General features: G+C 44.2%; 1 protein-coding gene across 6 annotated transcripts in view; it reads left to right on the top strand.

Annotated features, from left to right (window-relative positions):
* The first annotated feature begins 1455 nt into the window (after window positions 1-1455).
* FRRS1 (ferric chelate reductase 1) overlaps window positions 1456-23698 on the top strand; it is a 216090-nt gene continuing 193847 nt past the window's right edge. For 2 of the 6 annotated variants that reach the window (XM_085601864.1, XM_085601869.1), the window contains exon 1: window positions 1456-1538. The gene's annotated coding sequence lies outside the window, so the exon portion shown is untranslated. Of the gene's footprint in view, window positions 1539-19287; window positions 19313-19548; window positions 19570-19746; window positions 19770-23698 lie in introns of those variants that run through there. The other 4 variants (XM_085601870.1, XM_085601865.1, XM_085601867.1 and 1 more) reach the window with 4 other exon arrangements.

Genomic DNA, 23698 nt, shown 5'->3' with positions numbered 1-23698 from the left:
AAGGAGAAGGAGAACCAGCCAAATGGGGTAACCTACAGAGCATAGAGAAAGGTTTTTATATCTTCCTAAAGGATAATAGATTCTTGGTGGAGCGAAGCAAAGGAGGGTGCACGTTCCATAACTGCACGGCCTGCACCAAAACAGCGAGACAGACAATTAATGCCTTCTTGAATTAGGGAACAATAAGCAGAGTGGCACCTGCCGAGAGGAGCATACGGGTCCGACCCGTATGCTTGGTGATGAGAGGATGAGAGAGGACATCAAGGGAGTGAGAGAATTTGATTGAAGAGGTCAGGGATGAGTAGAAATGTGAATTGACGAAGAGAAGTGTGGACACACAAGAAGTGAGTGTGATCCAAAGGTGAGGGCTTCTGTTAGAAGGGGAGATGTGAAAGAGGAATGGAGGGACTGCAGAGGTGTAAGATACAAATAGACAAAAATTTGAATGGAGAGACGAGGTGAATGAGAAGTGCTGAGGGGCACAGGAGGTGACAGGGCCAAAGAGGCCATGAGATAAATGTGAGAGACTGTTAGAGATGAGGGCAGTGAAAAGACAAAATGGCAAAAGGTGATTAAAGGTGAAGTGAGAGGTTGAATGGGGAGAATTCAAAAGTTGTAAAAAGGGGTGAAAGAAAATGGCCTGCAAAGTGAGAGAGGGATCCGGGGTTAGGAAAGGAGAGAGGGATGGAAGGGAGGGGGTGAGAGGAAAGCTGCATGGGTAAACTGCTTAACTCTGCACAAGACCCCCAGGGCTTTAAGGGACCCCTGCTACTCCCGTCCAGGGTCAGGTGAGCTTCTAATGTAGCAGCACGTATTCCTGCAGAGTGGAAGGGCCTTCACAAAGGTTGACTTGAAATCTTTCTGATGATAATTGCTGTATTTTGGTTATAAATGGGTACTGATTGGGTGAAATCTTTCCTCAGTGTTACTGTGTGTAACAAATGTCAAAATAATGAAGCAATGCTAGCCCAAAATACGCGGCATCACATAACCTCATTTACATTTTCATCCCACGCGATTTAGTCAACAGCTTTAAACATTTTTGTCAGGAGGGGGGTCCTTACGCCTCAAAATGTTGACAGGGGGGTCTCGGCATCCAAAAGTTTGAAGACCTCTGTCTTAATTACATAGGGCAAGCTCTAAGGATGCATAGTTAAGCCATTGAACGCTTTAAGAGACCCCCGCTCTTTTCATTTCACTTAAAGCACTGTGTAGTAAGTACTCTTTCAGTTCTAAAGTGTGCTAACTCAGACTTCCATCGTCTGAAGAAAGAAAGAAATCTGTGGGAAACAAGCTGCCGCCCATGTCCCTTTGTTGACTTTTTCACCTACTGGTATTGTAATGTATGACCCACTTATGTTCCTTTTAAGTAAGGATTCGGGTTTATCTACTCACCTCACACATATGTTCCTATAGGTCAAAAGGGAGTTGTCCTCCTGACCCAGCTGATAAATGGCTCCACCCATCTGCTGAGACTCGATACAACCTGAGGAGCGACACGGAAGTGCCTTCCCACAGCGCCGGGCTCGCCAGACAAGGTACGTGCCGCTCTTTCAAGCCAAAAAAAGTTTCCAGACATATGCGTTCAGCAAGTGCAGTTACAACTTTTTCAAGGTGATAGTCGTAATGTAGCAACAAGAGACCGCGCCTGCGGTTTCTTTTGTTTTGTGTGTTTGTTTCTGGGACAGCATGGCTAGGGAACGTGCGTGCAAACGAGAAGGACGAGCAACCCTCGTCCGAGCCCCCATTCAGCGACAGTACGCCCACCGCAGGGCTGCTTAGTGCCAGCCTGCAAAGCAGCGGGGCTTTTAAACCTGAAGGTGTTGTGCTGCTGAACGAGGCGATTTCGTAGTTTTCAAAGTCTGAGCGCTGATTTTTACATTCATCTAACGTTGTGCTTTAAGGCCGATTGCTATTGTGCCGTGTTTTTTTTTTACTGCTTTGTTGTTTGTTCAAGGTAATCTGTGCAGACTGGCATTGCACGCTGGCTTGGGATGTTTTACCTGCATTTTAACGCGTTCTTCCTGACTTAATCCTAATGTTACGCTCCCGGCCACACAGGTAGTGAAGTGAGGGAGGGGAATGATTCAAGACGGCTGTTTATCTTCTGCCCCCTGCTCGCCCCCCCTATACCCAAGCAAGGCTGCTTGTGGTGTTTGTATGTGGCTTGTTTGATCTTCGATGGAGGGCAGAAGCTTGGTTGAGCCGAGCGGAGATCATATTACTGCAGTTTGGGTGAACCTCGCCTAGCTCTATGCCGTCAGGAAAGGCAGGTTACCAGTCCAGTATTTTCATTTGAAAACCAAATGTCTTCTGGGAGCTGTAGTTACTTAGTGTATTCTTCCCTCGGACTAATTGGACCAGCAGCACACGAAATCACAATGATATGTAAAAGAAAAGCCAAGCACCGTTAACATTGTGTCCTACAACAAGGAGCGACAGTTTAAACACCCTCTCCAGTTTTCTAATTTGCAGATAATCCCTTATTTCCATAGCGCTATCAGGGCTGCCATATGACTCCGAGTCATCAGGACACACATTTTCCACTACTGGATTTTCCATTTACGGATCCCTGCTGCGCGGAGGGCTAGTCCCGCGAGTACCACGGAATGAAACCAGCCAGTCTCGGCTGGAGTTGTGCGGTAAATGCAACCCCAGGACTGGAAAGGGTGACCGTGGGGATCACATGGTAATTATTAAAGATGGGAGATGGCAACAGATCGCTGTATGGAGGAGGGATGTGCCGTTTCTAGCTTGGGGCTTTCATTTAACAAAGCTGTGCATTCTGCAAGTTGTAGTTTTTAAATAGGGTAGCACCACTGGCATACGCACCTAGGTGGTCATCACACACTACACGAAACACTAACCACATGGGCTCAAAAAAGCACAACACCCTTGAAGCCATAGAGCCGAGCTGGCTATCCTTGTGGGTAAGTGCTTCAGTGCCCCACACTGAGGTAGCAAGCACTATACAAATGCTGCAGTACGCTACTAAATAAAAATACTTTAATAAAGGAAAGCATGGGGCAGTCAACATGGTGTCCTGCTGATAATCTCAGTCCAGCAATCCTTGATACTTCTGTAGTTAGAGGACCAGAAACAAGCATCCTGGGACCCCTCATCAGCCAGGCCATCTTGAATCTAGTGGCACAGTGAGCACAGGACCCACGTCTGGGCATACGCTTTCCACTTAGGGCAACTATAGCAACACAAAAATGGGGGTAGTCGCCCAGGGAGAGCCTGTGGCCTGGCAGTTCAGACTGGACTGTTTCCATGGGGAGCAGGGTCAAGGCTGATTTGAATATGCGTGGGTCCAAACTGGAATGGCATTGTGAGTAAAACAACAATGGATTCAGGCCCAGATCTCTGTACTGGGGGTGATTATTTGACAATGTTCAGCATTCTGTCCATCATCTTTTTGTGTTGCTGTATTCGCCCCAAGTGGGAAGGGTATGCCCAGACTTGGTTCCCATGCTCACTATGCCATTGGATTCAAGCTATCCTGGCTGATGAGGGGTGATTGCCTGAAACTGTTACCAGGATGCTGGTTTCCGGTCCAGGGAGGGCCTGTGGCATGGCAGTTCGTACTGGACTGTTCCCATAGGGTGCAGGTTCAAGACTGATTTGCATATGGCTGGCTCCAAAATGGAATGGCATAGTGAGCAAAAAACCAATCGATTCAGGCCCAGATCTCTGTACTAGGGTGAATGCTTGACAATGTTGAGCATTCCATCCATATTCTTTTTGTGTTGCTTTGTCATACACTTGACTTGTATCCTTGTTCGCCAGAACCAGTTAGGAGTATTCATCTGGCACTTGAATGATGCTGTACAGCAAGAGCACAGAGAGATATCTAGCCTGGATGTCTAGTGATGCCCTTTCTCATCCCATCCTCCTTACTCCCAAGGCTTGGCCACACCTGTGTCATCAGAGACGCCCTGATCCTACATTCTGCTTTTAAAATTGCTCTGTCCGGACCTGAAACTGGCTACTTTGGCTTGGACAGGTTACCCAGATCCCTGAACCATCCATCTGACTAATTTCTGGAGACAACATCGTGTAGACGTGCAGTAGGGCGCTGACTCTCAATAAAAGTTCTCCAGTGGCGAGAATTGGTGTATTCAGTGAGGTCCCCCACTACCCATACGTTCTCCCAGCGCCAAAATATGGGACTGCCACCCGCTGTTTACCTCCAGTTTTGATAGAATGCTCTTTTAACACCATTGACGCCACAGTAGGAACTTTGACTCTGGGACCGGTTCTAGCAGTAACTGATTGCTCTTAAACTGTGTCTATCAAGAACCTAGAATACCTTCTGTAACCTGGTGGGTCCCGGTGAGCTAATGGTTTAAAATAAATGTCTCACAAGGGATAATCTGTAGTGGACCAGATTCATTTCTGGATGTTAATCTTCGAGAGGGAAATGAAATGTCTGGTTATTTTTTAACACATCAATAATTAAAGATGATTACTTGATGAGAACAACATACCTTTTTAGATTTATTTTAGAAGATGTTTAGTAAATATAATGTGCTTTTTAAACGTTGTTATGGTTTTAATTAACTAAAACAATAAACTTGACTTAACTGGTTAGTTTTTAACACAAAAGGATATTCGCCACACAGAACAAAATGGGTCACTTTGTATGATTCTTAACAAAAGGGCACACAATATACTAAGACAGGCATGCACATCCTCAATACACATTTAAGGTCGTAGCATAATTAGTAAGCGAATACCAGACCAGCTGTTGTCGGCGTTCTTGTAGGTATTTGTGGAGCATTGGAAAATTGTGCTCAAGTGGATATAAACACTTTTTCAATAAGCCAAAACCAATCAACCGAGTCTTCCTCCAGTTGGAAAACGAAAAGGGCCCTCTTTGAGGCAGATGTTCTAAATGCTCGAAGAAATCGATGAGTGAGCCCTTTGTTACAAACCTGCCTATACATGATGCTAGGCTATAATTAAGTTAATAATCAAAATAACAGGGTGGGTATGGGAAGTACTAATCCCGATGACCCATGCAGTGTTGACATGACTGTCAGTCGAACAAACTGGAGCCAATAATCCCTCTTCAAATGAGGTCAGTGTAAGAAAAGCACAGTCACTCATTTTATAAAAATGGATTCAGCTCATTCGGCATATAAATGAGAATGTTGGGTTATGAGTTTTATTTTTTTTAATTTTATTTCAATAACTTCATTTTAGAAAATTGGATATGATGGCCTAATTATTATGATTCTGTGAGCACCTTTCAAAAGTACAATTTGGGGATGTAATGATGAACTATAACAAACTAGGTCAATTGTAAAATGTCAGGACATCGAAATGAGGAAACATATGTTTATGTGGCCTAAAAAGTTCTCAGCAACTAAGTATTAAAATACAAGAGGCATGCTAATAGTCCTACACTTCCTGGAATTCCTGCCAAATTGAGTTGAACAGATTCATGTGATATTTGCCAGGCTAGCGAGGTGCAATAGCAAAGTATCAATTATTAACTTGCTATATAAGTTCCAGTTTCATAAAACAATGTTCTTTGCTACTGTTACCACCATAATAACTTACTTTTTCTATCTGTGACAGTTTGGCTGTGTCATTGGGATTTTTCTCATTGGGACACAAGGTTGTGTGTAGAGAATCTTATTTATTCTCATAGTCATATCGGACCACAATTATTTTGCAACTGGACAACAAATCAACGCATGTGAATACTTTTGATTGTGCCTGTTGACAGCTCCAAGATTCCACCTTCATAAAGACCTAATTTACTTGTGTTTATGTTGCTTAAGTAGGTTGATGTGCCTGGGCATGTGTTTGCTAGATACCTTGACCACTTCACGTCAGTGACGTGACGTTCAATTCAGTGTCCCAGTCATTCGTATTATTTTCAGGGTGTTCACAACTAACCAGAAGCTTAGTGACCTCAATTCACTGTCTAAGAGTTTGAATTGCGTCCTGCACCCCCTACAATTAATCCCACCTACCCCCCTGTTCAGGCCCAGCCATTCACCCACCTTCCCTTTTTGGGTGGTGGGTTGCGGGCTTTTGGATAATTTGGGGAAAATGTTTTTTGGCTACCTGGTCTCCAGACCTCTCCCTTGCCAGGGTGAGAACTAATAAAAAGGACACTTGTATTATGCCAGGCTGGAAGCACTTGTAAGGTTTTATCTGGCTACGTTAATCCTCAAGATAAATTGTTTTTTAGTAAATACCTGAGACTCGACGTTTCTGGAGATAACTAAGGACCCAGGGCTCCATCCCATAGCACCGTTCAAATGAGAAATCCATTTTAATTAGATAATCCTGCCGCTATAAAACACTTTGTGTACATATTGTGGGATAAGCAAGTGCTTGGACCATCTGTTTTTGTATTGTTTATTGTTGTTACTTCGATGTAGATGGTCAACCTTTCTCAGAACAAGGGTCTAGTGCACTGCAGGTCCAGTGCACTGCACTTGTGTGGCTCGGCATTGTTTATTCCTGCTTGCTTCCAACTCTCCTTTTGATTAATTCTTTGTGTTTAAATTGCCTTGCGAAATAATTACCGGTTGAGATATTGTTTTTTGTATGCATACTCCTGTTTTTTTGTGTTTATGACCTTTGGAAAGCTGGCATCTCTACTCCTAATCATTTGTGCCTTCTGCCTGTATCCTGGGTCAGATGACTCTGCTCTTGGTGTTTGTGTATTCCTGCCAGACAGTAAGACAAAGGGGTGTAGGAAAGTTGGGCCATCCTGCCAGGATAGTTGGGGGCAGAGCTGTGTCCAGCGCACACACAAAGGAACCCAACACTTCTTGGAGCCTTAACCGGGCAAGGGTAGAGCTTTTCAGAAACAGATGTGGGGGTTGTCTGGGGAACCCCTGTCTAGGGAATCCCCCCCCCCCCCACTTCAAAGGCTGGCACCAGCTATAAATATTGGACCTGTGGAAGACTTTAGAAGGACTGCCTCGACCTGCTAAGGGCTGCCCTGCTGCTAGAGGCTTGCCTTGCTGCTTGAAGGAGAACTGGATCATCTCCTTGAACCGGAGACCACCAGAAGTGGTTCCAAGGGCTAGTTTGCTCCAGTGGCGGCTGGTGACATTTGAAAGTGGTGCAGCGTAAAAGTTCTTGCTGTATGTAGCATCGTGAGTGAGCGAAGCATGTCAGTGAGACTCTCATCAGGGGGTTCAGAAGGGTCCTCCTCCAAAAAGATTTGAAAGGAACACTGGGAAATGCATGTATTTTAATGCAAATCTGAGAAAGCAAGATGGTTTATAAAGCAATAGTGATAGAATAGACTTGAAATATTTAAACACATGAAAAATACTCCATATTTTACAGAACTAAAATGGTTTAGTTACCGTAGAGTGCAAATGCTACAGTGCAGCAAGCAAGAGTTGTAATTATTTAACCTGCACACACGGTTGTCTGGTCTTTCTACCGTCTGCAGTGCAGCTGCCTGTCTATCATGTTCTTCTTACAGTCTTGTTATGACTTTAATACAGGCATTTCATGATAATGACATAGCTTTAAAGATTGGACTGAGATTGACTGTCTTCCCCCCCCCCCCCCCCCCCGGTCCAAGAGCAAGCACGAGTTAAGCGCCCCTGGCTTTCCCGACTTCAACACTCTCACAGATTGATTGACTCATTCTCCTCCCCTCCCAGTCCAGCAACGAATAGTCTTAGTAGGGTCCAGACGATCCCTATAGCCACTTTCCATCTACACTCCAAGGGTTGTCCAGCTGAGCAAGAGCGGAGGAGTTGTTCCCCAGTAGAGCTTGACCATTTCCACTCACCATTGGCAGCGAATACTCGCCCTCAGGCTAGCGATCCAGCTAGAAGGACTGACGGCCGAGTTGGGCCCATATTGCAAGTGTTGCCCTCCTCCCAGGTCCGGGTGGAACTAGATAATCGGGACATGATGAACATCCTCTCATGGAACCTGGCAGGTATTAGTCGAAAGTGTAACTGCCCCTATTGGTTGGACCTGGTTTCCCGCCAGGAAATATGTTTATTTCAGGAAACCTGGTCCCAGATTCCTATACATTTCCCTGGGTTTATGTCCTTTTTTAAACCAGCAGTATCTGCCAAAGCAGGGCGGGCGTCAGGTGGGCTACTCATCCTGGTAAATCTTACTGTGAATCAAAAGAGCTGGTTACTAATATCCCGGACATTTTGGGGATTAGGTTAGCAAACGGAAATGGGCAAACCGTTGATATGTACAACATATACGCTAGGAGTACCAGAGGTGGTAGTTCGCCGACCCTTCTTGCTTTGGATAATCTATTGGGGGACCGGAATGTCAGCTATCCGCTGATAATCGGTGGCGATTTTAATGTTGCATTCGAACCCCTTGACTGGGTCGAGTTCTTTGACGTGTCTGAAGAGGATAAAGTTTGGAGGGTACCTCCGTTGGAATCCCCTCCAATCAAACCAGCATTGGCATAGCCAATAGGTCTCGCCTTTGGGACCTTATAAGTGTTTAGCCATGCAACAGTTGCATAACTAAATACTTGTAAGGTCCCAAAAGCGAGACCTATTGGCTATGCAAGCAGCTGTGCGGCCGCGAAAGCGATCGCGATCAAACATCAAAGCGGCGTGCGGCTGCGAAAGTGAAAGTAATCGCGGTCAAGCCCGCGCATGCGCACATACACTGTAGCTCTAGGCTGGCCTGGTAGCACTTTTTGGAGCCCTCTCAAAAAGTCTCGCCAGACCAGCACATGCGCTGGGTCAGGCGAGACCTAAAAATAGTCACACGCTGCCCTCCAACTGAATGCAATTTCCCTAGAATACAGGCTAAGGGCCACCAATGGTCGAACCAACTCCTACAAAAGTGGTGGAATGACCTTCATAGGAACAAATTGGTCAAGTCGGATTGACTATATATTAGTGGATCTGACCTTGTGGCCCCAAGTTCAGGACATGTTCATACACCAGGCCTGTGATAGTGATCAGAATTCCCTACACCTATCCATTAGTCATCTATGGGGGAGTATTCGGCAGGATTTCACTGCCCCACTATGCACGAGGGAGCGGAGTGCCACAAATGATAAGCATTGGCTTAAATGGCCCAAGGTCTTGGCAGATGAATTTAAAATGAAAAAGATTAATGAAGTTCTAGCAGAGCATTTAGTGACATTAGAATCAGCAAGTAGCGATCCACTCTCTAATAATACCTGTAGTGTCCTCCATGGAGCCTTTTCTGAGCAATTGGCCACCTTCTTTTACATCCCCCTATAATGATTAGCTCCTTGCGGGGTAGTCGCCATGGAGTAAATCCTTGGTACAACAAAAACTGCAGGCTAGCGAGAGCGAGATTGACCACAGCTATCAAAAACAGGGTCCAAGTAAGCATCCGTGACTACAGAAGGGCCTACAAACAGGCACAGGGTATAGCTTAAAAACAATGGGATGAAGGGAGATGGGAAGAGCTAGAGGAGGCTATTGGTCATCCTGACCCTCGACAATTTTGGTTGCTAGTGGCAAAAACAAACTTCGACCGCTCCCCTCCATTGGCCAACAACATCACATCATTAGAATGGTATAATCATTTCAACGAGCTTTATTCTATAGATAACACTACCAATAGCTTTCGGATGCCCCCCAGCTTGGATGCCCAACGAAGCACAATCGCATTTACTAGGAAAGAGATCATGAGTTCCTTAAATGCCATTATACCCGCCAAAGCCTCAGGCCCAGATGGCATCCCAGGCGACCTCTTTCGCGCTGATAGGGCAAACTGGGCGACATATTTTATGAACTTGGCCAATGATATTGTTGGAGGAGGAAGGATTCCGGATTCGTGGAAGGGGGCTGAAGTGATCCCAATTTTCAAAAAATGGGACAGGTCTAAGCCCTCCAACTACCGTCCAATTAGCTTGATAGATTGCGCCCAAAAGGTCTTCTGTCGCTCGCTCTTAACCAAAATCCAAACCTGGATGGATGAGAAGAGCATCCTCTCTCCATTACAGGCAGGCTTTCGACGGAAGACCAGTACTATTGACGAGGCTTTTCGTCTTCTCTTGCTATATTGGAAGGTGGTTGGGTTGGGCAAAGGCAGTCTATATCTTGTCTTCATAGATCTTACAACCGCCTTTGCGCTTGTTCCCAGAAATCTACTTTGGCAAACCCTCATGAACATGGGAATGCCCCTTGAAATCTTAGAACCTTTGGTCAGGCTGCATGATGACAATTTTGCACGTGTGAGGTGGGGCAGCAAGGGGCAACTTACTGACCCAATTAAGATCCGGCGTGGGGTCCGCCAAGGATGCGTATTGGCTCCTACTCCTTTTTCCCTTTATGTCAATCAGATTGTCAACCTTCTATTTTCAATTCCGGATGATGCTCAACTCATTGGCGAACCAGAAAATAGCTACTTAACTGTTCGCCGATGATACTCTTTTGGTATCCAAAACTCCTATGGGCCTCCAGAAACTCTTGAACCAATTTAAGGCCTTCTGTGATGAGAGGGGTCTGGTTATTAACACCACCAAAACCAAGTTGATGATAATGAACCCTCGTAAAACTTTTAAACAGGACTTGGTCTTAGATAATGTCCCACTGGAGAGGGTTAGCTCCTTTGAGTACCTGGGCATAGTGTTATCTGATAGCATGACTTGGAATAATCATCTGAACAAGGCGACACTAAAATTCTCCCAGCTATCAGGGGCCTTCGGCGCGAGATTTGTTTATCATATACCAAGCCCGTAGCCCCAGACCTTAAACTATATAGCTCAAAGGTTGTGAGTAGTGTGCTCTATGGGGTAGAACTGTGGGGCTCAGTGGATGCAAGGGAATTAACAACATTCGAAAACAAGTTTTTTAGGAGTCTTGTAGCCCTACCTCCAAGCACCCCCCTTCACCTATTGAAACTGTACCTGGGAGTTAGGTCTATGCATGACCAAGCGAGTCTGCGCCCCTTGCTTTTTTGGTATAGGTTGGTCACCACTCTCGACCTGGCCCCTTATGTTGCTGCTTTTAATGAAGTGTCTGCCCTTGACAGGAATACAAAAATTGGGTGGATAAAATATGTTAACATTGTTCAGGCAGCAATTGGCCTCCCAAACGAACCTGTTAGCTCCCCACCACTGTATTCAAAGGACCTCATAAAGCGTCAATATTGGTTTATGGGTAGAGCAGACCACCTATTCGAGGATTCGTCATGGTTGTTTAACCGATGTTATTTTAGATATAAAACTCTCTAAACATCCTGAGAAATATTTTGACATCATCAAAGTGCCTGGGGACAGGAAATTGTATACACAGTTTAGGTTTGGTTGTTTACCTATCAATGCTTTTATCAATCTTTGGCAAAACAAAACCAGCCAGCCTAAGGGATACCCTTCCTGCCCAGACCCAAATGAAACTGTGGGCCATGTTTTCTTTGCATGTCCAGCTTATGACAGACCAAGAAGGAATTGGTTGGTTCCACTATGTAGACAGTTGGGGACTCCGCCATCTTGACGCCTTACAGATTTTAAGATCAGATACAAGACCATCTTTTGTATGTGCTGTTGCAAAAGTTCTTGGTCAGTTTTGGGCCATTAGGCAAAGGCTTCTGTCTACTCTCCCGTGTGCTAGGGACTAGCTGCAGCAAAGACTCTATGATTTGAGGGTGACCTAATTTCCAGGATCCTGTTCTTAACTCCTTTTTTAAAAGTTCTTATCAAAAAATGTTATATCATTTTTACTAAAAGTTACAAAGACAACAGGCTCCCTATCGAAAGCTTCAGAGTGAAAACTGTGGAGATCGTTAGACACTAATGCACTCGCACTTTATTCTTGTTTTATCTATTGAATTTGGCTCTAATGGAGTACAGACATAGCTAACGATGTATCTTAGTGATCTCTTTTGTGGTTACAAACTACATCATGAAATACTTGACCATTAGAACCTGGTGTATTAAATACTGTTTACTGTGACAACTGTATCGTGGGCTCCACTGTCAAGGAAGAATATGTGTGCATCTTTTATGGTTTTATAGCCGAAATAAAGATTTTTTTTTTTAAAACAAAGCTGTCCCCATTCTTTACCTAGAGAACTGTATAATGGACATGAGATGACAGTGCTAGTAGATTCCCACAGATTTCTTTACTTAACACCTTTTAGAAATAAAATCTACTAAGAAGATATGAGCTACTGTGATTTGTCAGACTAGATGAAATGAGACAGAAAGACAGAAACCTTGAAGGGCAGCCTCCAAGACATTTTACGTAAGCAGAATCTTCAGGATACTATAAATTGGCTGTAAAAATACCTCACACATTACACAGACATTGTCTTCTGTGATTGATTGTGTGCTGCAGATCAAGCTGCACATCTGAATTGCTAACCCCCTGGTCACTCAACAACACAAGCAGACTGACTAGGATGCCTTCACTCCATTTGTTCTCTGCCAGAGCTCGGACTTAGGGCTGTAAATTACTTTGATCAAAAAAATCCCAAACTAGAAGCAACCAAATGGGACTAACATCAAAGCACGAAACTAAAGATCCCCTCTTGTTTACATTTGAAAACAACATGTTTTGGAGGAATCTTTAACCCCTCAAATTGGTGAAACAGTAGTGCTAACATTTTGTGACTAGTCTTGTGTGACTGCTGATGCAGTAGGTGGCCGTTTGAATGAACACATAACACAATCTAGTCAAGAGAAGTTTCAACGGTGTATGTCACAAGGACAAGAGAAACAACATAGTTTAGCAGACTTAACTACACAAAATCAAAGACTGTCTTAAGGGAAGGCACTGTGAGGTTTTCTTTTGAACACATTAACTGCGACACATTCCACCTGCAATGCATGCCATTCCATCTTCAAAACAAACAACTTTACAGTTTCCCATTTTAATTGGGTTAAGAGAGGCATTTCAGATTAGGCCCTCTGCGCCATAACTAAACAAGTCCCTTGAACGGCCGTGATTAGGAGAGCAGAGAGGCCAGCCACCGCGCTCAAGAGCCCCAAAACACGCATTGATTCAGAGGCACTACTAGTCTAGTCTGAGGCACATCACTCCAGGGGATGGATGCCCGTGGAAACAGGGCAGCAGTAAATAACAACGTAGCCGGTGGCACAACGATGAACACAAAATACTTTTGAAATTAGTGTCACTGACAAACCATATTCACAGCTGTCAACAGCGCTGAGCACAATACTTGTGAAATGGGGGCGGGCCTCTTAGAAAGTGGTGCCCTGGGCAACTACACTTTTCCCACAAGCTCTAAAACTACCCTGTGTTTCATATGAACAATTGCAAGCATATCAGCGCGGCTGTAGTAGTATAAGCAATGGCAAGCAGACAAGAACGTTTTACTAATGCCTATCGTATTTTTATTTCCAAGGGTATTTTCGAGATGGCAATTGCTTGTGGGTCTTTAAAGTCTAACTGGATAAGGGCTTTATAAGTGAATTGATGGGTTTGTCTCGAGAAGGGTACTACGCTAACTTAGGTGTTTCATGTGAGCCTGCAAAAAACAATAAAGACTTATTTATTCCTATGATGCACCCTCCTCCTACTTTATTTTCACTCCGCTGCACTTGAGTCTATTGGGTCAAAAGAATGTGGGAGCAAATTGGAAGTTTCCGTACTAGTACCACGTTGACATCATGAGGCTGTGACGTTCTGCAAACGGCTGGGCCGGGAAGAATGCATTCACCAAAGATCCAGCTTTGCCTTTTCTTTAAATTCAATTCGTTAGCGGTTGTGTAAACCTGTAATTCGTTAGGCATGAACAAAATAAAACAGCCTGGTGTTCACTCTCAGTTGGGCCTCGTGTAATATTAAAGAAAGGAAAAGCTATTACCTTAGTGACTGAGTGACTCTGTGATTGACTCCGCAACTCAGAGTGCCAGAGCCTGAGCTACTGCTGCTAGTTTCGGTCAGGGGTCCCTGCGCCGAGGTCACCTCATCACTCACCGTCGCGCTCTCTGCTCAGGAAGCAGGAGCTGCTGAGTTAAACGAGGAAGGCTGCTCTCCACGTGCACGGTGCTGTTACTGGTCGGGTGGCTGGCGCTGCTTACGAAGAGGGAGCAGGAGTGAACAGAAATGGCGGCTACTCACTGCATGACTTTAAAATAAAACAATGCAGTGATTGGCCACTGAGTGTTCTGCTGTGGACTGGGATTCTCCCCACCCCCACACGGCCTGTAGGAGACCAAGACCTACGTAGTGACTGCCTGTCTAAGCCAATGCAGATGCTGCTCTTAAACCATGAGAGCACTATAAGGATTGGCTTGGTCAGGCTTAGTCAGCGCTCATTAGGAGTCTTGGGGGCTGCGGCTGTGGTGTTAGAAGTGCTGCTCCCGCCTAACCCTAAAACGTGGGACATAGAAAACATTTCTCTAATAAGTGCCAGAAGAACTGACTGAAGACCTGGACTTACCAGCCAGCCAATCTGCCCAAGATGCATCGCTGGTCGGCTTGACTTTGCATTCACTCCTGCTACGTTCTTCACTTCAGCAGCAAATCCTGTTCAGCAGTACCTCTCAGCGATGGTATCCGGCCTCATGGACCCCTCTTCAGCTACAGCTTACAGCTTTGTCACGCTGGAGGTAAAAATCTTCACCAGGCTTGACAGTAATCCGTTCCCCATTGCCGACTACCTCTTCTGCAAGGTAATCTGGCTTCTACCACTCAGAGCTTTTTCCCGCCAACATCGATGGCTTAACCGAGACTTCCTCCAGTTGTCCTCGGCAACAAAGTTCTCCTCTGCAACAACAGCTACTCCTCGGACGCAGCCTGCTGCCTTGCCTCGCTGAACTCCACCTTCTCCAGGACTTTCCTCAAAAGATTTTGAAGTCCGAATGTAAGCAGAGTACCGGCCCAATCCACCTCTTTTATTTGGTCGTGCTCCATCACGGTCACCTTAACTTTTGACTTTCCCCTGGTGTTGTGCGATCAATTACCTGCGGTTGGCACTTTGATCTTTTAGGCGCTAGATTTCACCAAAAAATTTAAAAAATCATAACTCCAGTTCTGCAGATTGGATTTAATTCGTTTTGGTGTCATTTCATTTATTAAAATGTATCCTAGTTTTCTAAATTAATTTGGGATTTTTCTTGTGTTGTGTTTTCACTTTATTGCTGTTTGTGTGCTGTGCCAATACATTATGCATTGCCTCTTAGTTAAGCCTTACTGCTTTTTGTGCCAAGCTAGAGGGCTAAGCACAGCTTAATTTATTGATTTATGTGGTTTACCCTGACCAGGATTGTGGTAATTGCCTGCGTGGGGCTTCCTCAACTAATAACCCAATCTCTTACATCCACAATCTGCAGAAGAAGTGAAAAAAGAATAAACTGTGCTTATACCAGTGCTTGAGATTTTGTTCTTTAGAGTGTCGGTAGACTTGCATGTTCTGTTACACCAGTGGCCTGAAACTGTGGCTCTCTGCTCTCCAGCACAATTCTGTACATTCTTGTTCTCAAATCAGTGACGGGTCCACATTGTGCAGGGCTTACTGTGGGAGCTGATCGAAGGACCATGATGCATTGTGAAAGTCTAGCTGAATCGTAAAAATGACAACCTTTCTTTTAGGGAACTCAGTTCATTTTTCGAAATTAAATGTTTGCATTTGATAGTAAAAAAAAATATATATAATCAAATGCAAACATTTCATTTTGAGGAAAAAAACTATATATAGACAAGTTGATGTTTGCGGACAATACAATTGTACTTACAAATATATTTTAAGTTTACAGGGAAGTGATAATCATTGATGTTAGCTCCAGACCCACGTCTAAAAGATTTGTGCTATCCAAGCCTGTAAGGTGTCTGCAACACATGCAGCCAGCACCACGCTGCGTTCGGGCAAAGGCCCTGTGTCCAACCCCAAAGGCTGCCTCCCCCCTCCCCGGGTCCCACCACATTCTTTTAAGGAAGGGGGTACATAGCTTCCCTGCTCTGTTCGTATTTGGGCCAAGTGGTCTCCCCATCCCTCAACACAAATGTTTTCATATATTTCCCTGCCCACTTCACAGTGGGCAGGGAAACAGATTAAAAGTCATCTCCCAGCTGGTGGGAGCATTTTTAAAGTTCCTGCCAGCTGGCAGCGGACGTAATGTTTGCTCTCATTTTAGTGGAAGCTTTAAAATTGCTCCTGCCAAGCAAGGGCAAACACAGGTTTCCATGGGCACACCGGGACCTAGCAGGAGACGACCCTGCGGGGTGGGGTCCCCAGGCCCATTAATGCCTTCAGGAAGGAGGGCCCGGTCAGTGCTGAAAATGGCCTGGAGAGGGAGGGGCCACTCGGCCCCCCCTCCTCATTACTATTATGGATGGGGCCCCGGCGCCAACATCGGCTCAGAGAGGGCGGCTGCGTGCCCCCTTCATCCTCTTGGGTCTTGGCCAAATCCGAGGCCCCCGAGATGGCTGCCAACACTTCCTGCTTAAAGTGGTGGCAGCCACTCAGATCTCTTTTTGAGACCTGTCGGATCCGCAGACACTCTGCATTCCTAGATATTTATAAATCTTTTTTTCTTTAATAATTACAAAACAACTGAACAGTTTTACTTCAAATCACATAAAGAGATCTTTCTGGCCCAAGATCTAGCTTTCTGCCAAATTTGGTGTAATTCCATTCAGCGGTTTGGGCTGTAATTGTGTTTTAAAATCCCTATGAGAAATTGCATGGGGTAAACATGTTTTGGGACAACCCCCCCCCCCCCGCCCCCCTTTCAGCTCTCGGTTGATGAAGCACCCCAAAACTTTCCATACAGCAGCTAAGGTGATTGGGTACTAGTTTTGAAATTTTTGTGAGGATTCGTCAAGCGGCACCAACAGTATTTGCAAAACAGAAAAACGCTTTGTCTTTGGAAACTAGATCGTAACTATAACTACCTACTGGCAACCGCCAGTAGGTAAAATATATAATATATCTCTCTTCCTGCTCGGGCCCCCATTGCAATCGTGGAGGTGTAGCGCCTCAGCTAGAGGAGCGTGGCGGTCAAACAATCATAGCCACAAAATCCGATGTAATTAAAGTCGCTCACTCGGGGCAAAGCTGTGTGCCTGGTCTGGTAATCTTTATTTTACGTGCACAGACCTGACAACGAGTTTTGTCCACATCCGGTCTGTTCATAAAAATAAATAAGAGGCACACTGCTTTGCCCCGAGTGAGTGCCTTTATTTATATGGGATTTTGTGGCTGTGATTTATATATAATTTTATTGTTACGAGGCGGCAGCTGTTGCGTGCTGGTGGGCAGCTTCTGTCCTTTTTGGTGCTTGCCGTACCGTGTTTCCTCCTTTTCTCCCACCTCTTTTAATTTACTGTTCTACCATGGCTGGCCACCATGTTTAAATGGTAACAATATCTACCATGTGTCACAATACATTTGTGAGTCACAGTGCAAACTTGCGTCTTGTGTGTATGCTTTCTTAATGGGATACCCATTCCAAGATTGCCAGCCATGCGTACACATTCGTCTTGATGTATGTGTTTGAATGCTGGTGCAAAGCAGTATTGGTACAGCCAATAACTCAGCCATGTAAAGCTAAGACCTATTGGGTTTGCCAGTACTTATTTAAATCTTTATATGAAAATATTCTCATTTAACTTGACTTCAGACGGTGCTGTTTTTTTTTGGCTAATTACAGTTTCTCATTTTAAATAATAATTTTGGCTTGAATCACAATGATCTGAAAGTAATACTACTCATACATTTCTTGAACAGATTGTAGGGGAGACGTTTGATTTAGGATGTTAAACTAATTTTACATTAAAAATTGAGGTAAAACTCACATGTTAAAAAAATAAGTTGCTAGACGCTGCTGTGTTGCAGTGAATTTTTGACTAAGCTGGAGATACTTAGCTTTTAACATTAGCTGACAAGGCAGGCAGGGTTGTCTTTAAAACTCGATGTGGCAGCAGAGATAATTGCACATGCCGAATGTTAGTCTCTGTAAACAGTATGAGAACATTCTAAGGCTAATAATTATCCGAGTACCCAGTGAGCTCTTTAATGGTGTCTCCACAGTTACATTCCAAACTCAAGCTAAGAAAACACTGATAAACACCTGGTCCTTCTTCGTTATTCGATCCATGATAATTCTGAGGGTGCATTTGTCATTTAGGGCAACAATACTGCTAGCTGGCCGCTAAATCTCAAAACAACAACCTTTCAACAAACCTTGTCAAAGCCAATAGGTCTTGCCTATGTGAGATTTATTGGCTTTGCTAATGTTGTTTTCAGTTATGCTGCACTGAATCTAGCGCTGCTGTATACCATGGTTAAGATCTTGCATAGTCGAGCCCTTTTGGCTTTGCCAATGCTTGGCATGCCATATGGTAAGTTATACGTTTTTATATAGTGTTTACAACGACTGAGGTGCTAATGCTATAGAATGGTCCATGTCCATGTCCAGAAGCATTTTAGGACCATACAAAAACTGTGAAAATGTGATACATAAATGCACTGAATGTGACCTAAGTTGTAGGTAAACCGAAAAGTCCAATAGGTTACAGCTTTTTTACAGTGATGCTTTAGGCTATGTGTTACTTTGGGTGCAATGGTTACAAAAGAAGAACTCCTTACATTTTTTTTTTTTTTTTTTTTTTTTTAGTAGTAAAATACAGCAATAATCCGTGTTCATTGAGTTTCCTAGACCTTTTGCCCCTGTGCCACTGCAGCTGCTGCACCATTCAAATCATGACCCTAGTGTCAGCAAAGTAACTGCACCTGTGACTGCTTGTTAAGTAGTAAAATACAGCAATAATCCATGTTCCTTGGGTTTTCTAGACCTTTTGGCCCCTGTGCCACTGCCCCTGCTGCACCATTGATATTATGACCCAAGTGCCTACAAGGACAAATGAGGAAATCATTTATATCCAGTAATATATGTGTTCCGAAAAAGGAACAATTGCAGATGGAATACATAATTGTGCAGCTAAACAAATACAAAAGCTTTCATAAAAAGTGACTTTAAACCTCTCCAACTCTCCAAAACAGAGTTGCCACAGATGTCATAAATAAAGCTTATGCTTTACACATCAAAGTTAAAACCAAGCATTGTTAAATTGTGTTAAAATGTGGCTTGCTCATTCCTGTGAAGGGATCTTATCCTTTGCTTGGTAGTGAATAGGCCAAAAACAGTGTAAATTGCCCAAGATCACCATATGTTAGGCTGATGCCGTGACTGAAATGTGGTTTTGTACTTTGTTGCTAAAAAGGCAGTTTCACAAATTAAATGGACTTGCCGAAGAAGAGTAATTTTGCAAAAAACGTGCAAATGTTTTGTGCAGCTGAAGAACAAGATACCTTTTGATATGGCCATTTCTAAAATGCATTTTTTTTTCTTTTTTTTTTTTAAAGGGCACAAGCGGGCTTCTTGGAGAAAGTAAGCTGAATTTCTCTTTAATATAAATGCCCACTTTGAAGTCAACCACCTCCCACGAAAACACAGCTTGACATTTGACCTCGGTCTTTGAATGCCCAACAAATGTGACAATATAAGAACAAGATTTAAAGGCCTATTTATCACACAAAAATGAGTTAGTGGAAGATTAATGTAAACATTACTTTAGCATTGGGATGGACAAACTCAAGCTGCACAGTCTAAACAAAATAAAGCCAGCAAAGGGAAAGGCAGAAAATGTGAGTTAAAAACCACAAAGCCAATAGCAAGCCACGGGTGTAATGCATTCCCAGGTCAACTTTCTTAAAGTCCCCAAGATGTTTTTCACCTAGCCAGACAGCTGCTCTGTCTGGTAGGTGGCGACCTAAAAATGTGCTCCCCTCCTCTTGGTCTAAACATCGTTTTCTCTTTCCCAGACCTCTGTGTTTCCAGCTGTCAGGTGAGTACACTTCTGGTGCAGGTATGGATTGGGGTGTTTATGGAAGCAAGCAAAGTTGTGTTAGTCCTTTACTGTATATTGCTAAATGATGTTTGATAAATTATGTTTTACTTAGTAGTTGGTTTGAGAAGCTCAAGGCTTTGTTTTTGCAGGACAAGCAGGATTCATGTGCCATATGGCTGAGAAGTTTGCTTCATGCTATTCTGTTACAAATCAGAGGAAGACATTGCCCGAATATGGTGTATCCTACAATATTGCTATAAGCATCTCTGAAACTGGGTTACCTCATTTCACCCCACTCTCCATTTCTGTTCTGTCACCCCTTGAACCAAAGAACTGTGGACCAAAATTACTTTAATGAATCACATTTGCTTGTAAAGAGCCTGTGCTCCCTTATGTCTGACTGGCCTGAGGCCATATGTCTTTGTCCAGGTGCACAACGTCAAAATCTGTTTGACTTTTACATATTGGTCAAAGGAAAGGTGACGTGGGAGGTGTAGTGAAGAACCAGGCTTAATTAGGCCTGGCGGCGTAGGGTACGCCTGAAATCTTCTGAGTTCGCCTTCTAAATGTACAGAGACACGGAACACTCTGTTGGCATAGGAACTTCAATTTATTAGCTGCAGCTAGGTACAGTTGTCCTAGAAGTACATCAGTGGTAGGTTCTCAGGAGACTGCCACTTCAATCCGTGGCTCAGTCTTTTATAGCGTTGAATCCCCTAAAGCAACAACCCCCTCAATGTGCAAAAAAACCGAACAAATCATCCACTAGCAAACCTTCTTTGTACAAGATACAGGATAATAGGTAATAGAAATTCCTTCCCTAGGGGCGTGTTCTCTACCTGACCCTATAGGCCAGGTGGCATGAGCATTCCTAAGTTAAATTAATTTACAACAGGACGTGTTTGCGTGTTGCAGGTGGTGATTCGTAAAACAATTGGAGAGGCAGAGAAGGATCACCAAGGGTCAATAGATGGTTATCACGGGAATTAGTTGCTTCGAGCCGGGTCTCAGAATGTACTTTGCTCAGAGAGACAGGAAAAGGTTGTTTAACATGTTACAGTACAGAGTATGAAAGAAACGCTACGAAGGTTGTCGGTGCCTGAGTGAGGGCAACATCGCAATGGTGTCAATACGCAAGATGGAGCCGTAATCAAATTTCCTCAGACCCTCCTTTTGCCATTACTCAGGCAAAAACACAGAGGCTGTTGTTAATCAGAATCGACTTCAATAGCCATGAAATCTACAAGCTGTTGTTGCAGCATTATCTTCGTGTTCTCTGCTTTCTGGGATACAGGATTTGGAACACACAGGGTGGCGCAGAGCCCGCATATAGCGGGACCACATTGCAGGCAAAGGCAACATGAGAAGAGAATAGCCAAAGTCGCTCCGACAAAGGTAAGAATCGTCCATCCCCATGTAGACAGTAGTCCCCCAAACCATCCCATCAGAGACCAATTCCCTTCATCCTGGTGAACTGACTCAGCGATCTTATGTAGTTTAGAGATGGCTTGGTATACTGTAGGGGCGGTGTCTGGAATATAAATGCAACAGCTAGATCTGATCAATTTGTATACGCCCCCACGGTCAGCAAGCATAATATCTAATACCATCCTGTTCTGAAGCGTGACAAGGCGGTCCGCAATGAGTTCTGCAGTGAGATTACTCAAAGCTCCAGCTGTTTCATTGACAGTGGCTTCTACAACTCGAATTAGTTGTCTTATGTCTCTACTGTTGGCTATTGGACCCCAGAATGGAAGAAGTCCTTTCAAGACATCCCCGACTTCTTGTCCTGACGTATCCTGGTCTGACGCCACCCTTCTTTTCTGTAAATGATGCTTGGCATCTGCTATATATGTAGGGGGCAACAACCAAGCGATATAACAAGTGCCTCTCCAATTAACAGGTAGAGAAGTGTAATCCTTATTTCCACACACGAAGTATGTATTGCGTGAGGGAACCATGCGAGGCCAATCTGTCCCATTCAAGGTCACAATATGTTGGCATTTGCTTGTACCTTTATATTCTAACCCTCCTTTCCTAATACAGAATGGTGCTTGTCCGATCAGCATATTCTGACTTCTCACTATTCGTCCCATATATCCTTTTTCTGTCCCGCCAACATAAATGGTATAGATGTACTCCCAAGCTCCTTACATCTCGGGTATCACCATCTCCAGAAAATACCCAACTGGCACTCAATTCCCACCATGCACTACAAGAACCATTAAATGAAAAAGGAAGGGTAATGTATGGTATTCCAGTATTCACCGAACTTGGCAGAAGACCACAAACCCAACAGTTCGTCGCATTAGTAGCCAGTTGATGTTGGTGTAGCATAGAAACAAATGTGTTCTTACGGAATTCACTCCTTCTTGACTCAACATGAGGTGGTAGAGCGACATGTGTATGCATTTCAACGGTAACTTTGGGAATAGGCTGCATAAAAATTACATGTAGTCCCCATCCTATGCAAGACAATATAATACACATTAAAATCAATATTATTAAAACCACTACAAAACGATTATGCAATAATTTGCAATGCTTCGTGCTCATTGTTTGTATTTTGTCCATTCCCTTTTGAACAGTCATTTCCATCTCTAAATGTTGCCCGTGACGGGAGGTTGCTTCACTCAGCTGTGATTGTCTGTAGTTCTTTTTATTTTCCTACAAGTCCCACAGGCCTAGAGCCACACCTTGGGTCACAATTCTGAGACTACGATCACGGCCCTGCAACATGTGGAAATCGGGATAAAGACAAAGTCAATGAGGCACTATTGAGGTATTTTTGTTCAGTCTGGGCCTCAAATCGTACCTCTGGGAACCAGGTACAAGTTTGTTCGTGGAAGAGGAGATGTGGTTTAGTAGTGTCTAATTTCAATGCCGGTGGTATAGCTGTTTGGAGGACCTCGTCGTCGTCTTTCTCTGATCTGGCAAAGTCTAGGTGTGCATCGCTAAACAGTCCAAATCTTGGTATTCTTTCGCTTTCAGAGTCGCTAATTGGGTTGCGAACCCACTGATCATAAGGCAAAGGTAGTGGCACTTTCTTGCAATGTACCCCATGTACCCAGTTCTTTTTGCCGGCCACCTTCACTGCAGTACGCGACGCTAGAAGTACTTGACGAGGTTCTCTCCAGCGAGGTTCCAAGTTCTTCGACCACTGGAAGTTTTTAATGCAGACCCAATCTCCGGGCCGTATGGTATGACCAGGATCCGTTGAAGCCTGAGGCAAAGTATCTTGTACCTGTTGGTGAAGGACACGTAACTTAGTGGTGAGATCATGCAAATAGTCAATTAACAATGGATGCTCTATCTCTGAGTATTTCTTTGGCCTTGGGACTCCCCAAACATTTGCAGGGCGTCCAAACACAACCTGATAAGGACTAAGCCCCATACGGGAATGGGTGGTTGTTCTGGTGGATAAGAGAGCCAAGGGCAAGGCATCAGGCCAAGCAAGGCCCGTGCTGGCTTGAATTTTCGCGAGTTTAAGCTTAAGAGTGCCATTATAGCATTCCACCAAACCTGCTGACTGAGGATGGTTTGCTGCGTGGAACTTTTGTTTAATGCCAAGGCCTGTACATACTTTCTGCATGATCTGCCCCACAAATTCACTTCCGTTGTCACTCCAAATAATTCTGGGTAACCCAAATCTCGGCAGAAACTCCTTCAAAAGGACTTTTGCTGTGGATAGAGCAGTATTATCTTTCAGGGGATAGGCCTCTATCCATCGGGAGAAGGCACATACCACAACAAGAACATACTTCAGATTGTTACATCGTTCCATGTGAATGTAATCTATTTGCAAAACCTCAAAAGGGTACATTGGGGGAGCAAAGTGGCCTGCCGGTGTTGGTGTTCCCTTCCCCGGGTTATGCATCAAGCATATAATACAATGCTTAACCAGATTGTCTGCACATTTAGGGATC

Source organism: Triturus cristatus, chromosome 4_2 (genome assembly GCF_964204655.1).
Source record: "Triturus cristatus chromosome 4_2, aTriCri1.1, whole genome shotgun sequence".
NCBI lineage: Eukaryota > Metazoa > Chordata > Amphibia > Caudata > Salamandridae > Triturus > Triturus cristatus.
Note: the sequence above shows the minus strand (reverse complement) of the source record. Positions and strands in the feature narration are given on the sequence as shown.